The 5,585-nt window shown below is 41.1% G+C and overlaps 1 pseudogene; it reads right to left on the reverse strand.

Moving 5' to 3' along the window:
- Positions 1-2,537: 2,537 nt before the first annotated feature.
- Positions 2,538-3,268, reverse strand: LOC108972176 (annotated as a pseudogene).
- Between the last annotated feature and the right edge of the window lie 2,317 nt (positions 3,269-5,585).

Raw genomic sequence — 5,585 nt, forward strand, 5'->3', positions numbered from 1 at the left:
CCTCCCAAACTGTCTCCGGGAAGTGCGCCCTCAAAAGCTCCATGGCCCTGTCCTCCGCACTGGTCGTAAATGTCCCATCGTCATGCTTAAATGCTATTTCTACTCCCTTTGTGCCCCTAGCCAGAGCTTTGTGCAGCCGAGCAGTTTCTGGCGTAGTGCCGACATTCTCGCAGAATCTCCTGAAGCTGGCCTGCTTTGCAGACCTAATCTCTTTATTATATAAGATGAGATGGCTTCGGTATTCTGCCCAGATCCCCGTACGTTTCGCTCTGTTAAACTGGCTGCGTACTTTCTTGCGGAGGTCCGCTAGCTCCTTTGTCCACCACGGACAGACTYGTCTGTCAGTATGCGCTTTGAGGGGACAACTGCCATGATAAGCTTTAATTACAGCCTCATTTAGATTAGAGAGCTTATTCTCCTACCCCAGGCCTGAAACGCTATCATCCGTCTGCTCCCTTCTGCTTAAATCATTACCTAACGTATCCCTGAAGGCGTTCCAATTTGCCCTCCGAGGGTTGCGTCTAGGGGGGAGTTGTTTAACCTCTACTTTTAGCTTGAACCTCATGATCCTGTGGTCTGACAATGAGAGCTCCGTCGAAACCCTCCATTGCGATACCAGTTCGCCTGCAGGTTCGTTGCTRAAGGTGATGTCCAACATCTCCCTTCTACTTATAGTTATGAACGTGGGTTCACACCCTACATTCTCTATTTCTAAGTTGCTACCTACAATGAATTCTAAGAGAGACTCACCTCTTGTGTTGCAATCGGTGCTTCCCCATTCAACGTGGTGAGCGTTGGCGTCACAGCCTATGATGAGGAGGAGCCTGTGCCGTCTGCAGTGCTCTACCAGCCTTACCACCATCTCCGGAGGCGCTGTAGGTRCCTCCCCTGGGAAGTATGCTGAGGTCAGGATGAAGTCCTTGCCCTCAGAGTCCCTGGTCTGCACCGCCACCAAATCCTGAGTCAGAAACTCTGAAATACAAAAGAAATCAATGTTGTTTCTGACAACTATACAAGTTCTAGGTCTCTCGCTAGAGAGGTCCCAAGATTACCTTGTTTGCCTCCGTCTTGAGGCCTTTTACCTCTGCCCTGTGGACCCAAGGCTCTTGGCTCAGCAGTATGCCAAGTTTCTCCACAGTGGACCTGCTGGTTATAACGGCTAAGGCTGCAGCCCGGTGACGCAGGTTCACTTGGGCAACTTCCGTAATGACGGCCATTATAAAATGGGTTCGAGGAAGGGCAGATCCTCTTCCCCGCCGTCCACCGTACTGCTGTCCATTGGGTCACCTAACCCTTCGAGGAGCTCCTGCGTGGAGGGTAGCTCATCTACGAGACTTCCTTTGGGGACGCCGGTAGTCGCCGAGGGCACTGCCTTCTCAGTCCTGCTTCCGCATGGCTGCTCCGACACCTTGTCTGCCTGCATACTTAATACCTCCGGGCCTGCTCCAGGCACTGCCGGTTTGTCGGAATCTTTGCTCTGGAGAGTTGCTCCCGGTGGCTGCAGGCCTGTTAGGCCGTATGACCACCGTGCTGAACCTGTAGTACAGGCGGAAGCTCGCTGCCCGGACGTACCTGTACGACTCATCGTCGATGTACAGGTTGAGTCTCCATCCTTTCATACCTCCGATCTCCTCCATTTTGCTGCTCACGACGCGCCAGGATGAGATGCTGAGTCCTCGGTTCTGGTTTTTCACCAGCCAAAAGACGAACTCATAGGGCTTGTCCCCGCACCAAGGGAGGAGCATCGTCATGCTGTGCATGATTGGCAAATCTTCCGCCCTCTTCGCGCAAACGACAGAGCCCTTCCAGCTTCCAGCTCGGCGGGCGCCTCATCCATGCAATCTACCTGCAGCATTCCTCCCCTGAACTCCACTCCCAGGAAGGACGCCAAACTCCCTGACCTCCTTTGCCTGCCGCTGCACCGATGTCCTTTTCGTTGTCCAAGTCCGTTTTCCGAGGTTGTCGCCTATTGTACAGAGCTTCAGAGTTGCCCCAATTCGGCCCGGTGTTGGGGAGGCTCCGTTAGAATACAGCCGAATTTAACCTCCCGGCTGCAACTCATCCAGTGGGCACGGGAGTTGCATAACACCCTGGATTAGGGGGTGGAAGCTCTTGGTTAGCGCACGCATGCGGAACCCGTCATCTCGCATGGTCAGTGCTCACTAGCAGCAGCCGCACAGGTTGGGGGGCGCCGAGTATGCCTTGCGCCTAAGCCCCTGCACCGCGGCAAGGTGCCTACCATTCGCAGGGGGTCTTTGTTTTTTCAACTTTATAAGCCTTTAGCAATATGATCTTTTTTTTATTTTTTAAGTTTATATTAATAATGATTTGTCCGCATATTATTAAAGAAAAAATAGTTGTGGAATTCGAAAATATATATATATACTTGTATATCCATATAGTAGAATTTATATAACGTACATTCCATACAATAAATATTTTTTTAATATTGTATAAATCCGAAATTTGAAAAAAAATAAACCCTTCTGATCTGTTAAATCCGTCAATGTATGTATGTATATTTGTTTATATTCGCATTTATATGTTTCTCTTTTCATTCGGCTTGATTCCCCAGTACGTGTGCACTCGAGTAACAGTAACAACCACTTTTTCTATCGGCACTCATTCAACACATGTGTTCATATCCTTATTATATCGCCTCTTATGTATTGCAAATCTTTCCGGGCACATAATTCTTGTCGATTACATTCTCCTACAAGAACATGTGTAAACAGCGCTCGTTTTGCGACAAGGGATGGACAGCAATTTTATTGATGAACGCTTCCAGGCCTTTTCGTCGCTCTTCAATGAAGTTTTCAGCGAATATACCTTCGTCGCCGCGGAATGGCATTTGGCGTTTCCATGCTTTTACGGGTAGTGGCGGTACTACAATCATACTATCGCGTTCCAATTCATTTCTCAACCATTCAAAATCGCTATATCGTCGACGTACGCTAGATTCCTTTACTTTGAATACTGGTAAATTCGTCCGCATTCGTACTTCGTAGTCCGTATAACGTTTCTTGCCTGCAGCCATAGTTGTCAATGGATTGACCACGTCGATTTCCAAAAAAATTGCTGGTACCGCATAAGCATCATCGAGAATTTGCTTCTTGACGTTGAGACGACGTGTAGCATCAGCAGTACCATCGGATTCAACCATCATTTTCTTATTTGCAAACTAAGTATTATTAAGTTGAAATACTGGAGGGATTGTGAATATATAGATGTGTGTATGTATGCAGTTTGGAGTATGAAATATTCTCAGGAAAAAAAATCGTTTCGCACCAAATAGATTAATGTTTTTTATTCAATAGTATTTTACGGAATCACAGGTCACTTGGCCTGACAGGAATGAAAGGCAAAATGTCGTCAAAACAACATACATACAACATAGATGCCGCATTACATAGGATATATTGATGGTACTGAATTGAAACTTGCAGAAGCACCAGTTGTTAACCATTCGGCTTATTTTTCCAAAAGCCGAATCTATTCCTTGAAGGCTCAAATTGTATGCGATTAATAGGTGGATTCTCTTGCACTTGCAAGATTTCAGGTTACAAAAATATACGGAAATATACAAGGGCACGAGAACACCTATTGCAGAATCTAGTGATATATGAACGGCTGATTCGGTCAATTTATTGTAAATAACTATTTCGCATGGCTATTGTGAATTAGCGTACCTTCTGCATTCATTCTTAACAAAGAAAACTGTAACAAATCTTTATAATTTAAATATAATTTATAAAATCTATAATTTTCTGTGTGTGTTTGTTATTCTGACGTTGCACCAAGAGGAAAATTCTGGACTGTGAAAGGGTTTTGCAAGAGCAAGAGAATCCCCCTATTATTTGACGACACCCCAAAAAGACCGGGATAACCAACCCACAAAGATTCATCTTTTATACTACTACATATCCATATCTCATATTGAAATGGAAAATTCTGTTGTAAGAGTAGTACCATTCATCATACATTATTTTGAAATATGTAAAGATACCTACGATCTAGCTACGAGTTAATTTCTAATATATTATTAATCTTTATTTAATTAGAATATTTTCAGAACGAGAAAAATTACACAATTGGAAGACAAAATATATTTAATGTTATTAAAATTTCATTCAGTAAATCTAGTATCTTGCACTGGCAGTCTTTGTACTATAGCGGAATTGCCCCAAGTCTTAAGGGACCAGTTGTAGAAGTCTTCAAACAACTTAAGTTAGGTTTATCAAACAAAAAGTAGAAAGACAGTGACTTGTTCTCGATATTAATTTTATTTCTGACTACTCTATGCTACCTTTAGAAACGTTCGTACCATATTCGGATCTAAGTAACTGGAACGGACCCGGATTTTTTATCAACAACCTTTAGAAACAGTTGTAGAAAATTCGCGTCACTTGGGAAATAACAGTGCTTTGCCAAATATGAAACTCATCAAAAACTAATATAACGGATTTCTTCATTGATTAATACATATATACTTACGTATTACCATTTATTGTAATATTTCTCATTATACAAAGTTTTGTTAAATTCATAGTAAACATGCATATTTTAAGGAGTTAAATTGCTAAAAACATTATAAGGTTGGAATTTTTTAAAAATATCAAAATTTGCATTTTCAAGATTTGTAAAATATACTACTATTTGCAGATTAACACAAAATTTATTTTAATTTTCCTTTATTATTTAAAGTTATGGCAAAACATCTTGAAAATTTGTGTTTTAATTTTTAATTTTAAGTATAAAAAAAAAAATTAATTTTCAACATTGTAAAAGAAATTAGTTCCGACGATAACCATCTACCTTCACCTTTCTTTCTTTTATTTTATGCTAGCCAGTATGTTGGAATCATGGAAACATGCCACTGACGCTCTTAAATTTCCGAATAATATTTAAATGAAAATGCAATTCGGCATTCATTAATTAGGAGCTAATACATTTTATTCACTCGATCAAGTGTTGAAAGTTCAAAAATTAGTTGTTTTAATGCATCACAAAATTATTAGAAAATATTTAAATAGTTTTTTCATACGTTGAACGGATACATTTTTAATAATTTTTAATATTAATAAATGCTGGGTGTTTTAATTTAAATGCTTAAAAACTATTATTTTAACTGACATAACAACAAGGCAAAGTATTTTATAATACACTAATTTTGAGGCGCACTCACATTGGTATAAGTAAGGCATCCCCTTATCCCTCAGCTTACCCTGAATTCTGTATTGTTCTGGTACCGTGCTCGTCACATTGCCCAACACCTAAGACTGTTCGTCCTGATTAGACGTATTTGAGGAACCCATAGCATTTATGTCGTTTAGCTGTTCTTCACTTATTGGCGTTAGTTTCAAAGATTTTTCGAATATCCAGTTTCTGATAATCCCTTAAAACTGACTCGAAATTATTTTCTAGGTCAGAACGTAATTTCATTGGAACACGTAATCTCGTTACCGACTTAGCTACGGGTTCAGCTTCTTGATAAGGAATTGGCAATACGCTTAAAGTTTATTATTCATAGTAGTTTTTCTCCTTGAAATGTACCTCTTCTTTTTAATAGGCGAAGACAGCGCTTA

This window comes from Bactrocera latifrons, unplaced genomic scaffold, assembly GCF_001853355.1.
Source record: "Bactrocera latifrons isolate USDA-ARS-PBARC rearing strain unplaced genomic scaffold, ASM185335v1 scaffold_383, whole genome shotgun sequence".
NCBI classification, from domain to species: Eukaryota; Metazoa; Arthropoda; class Insecta; order Diptera; family Tephritidae; genus Bactrocera; species Bactrocera latifrons.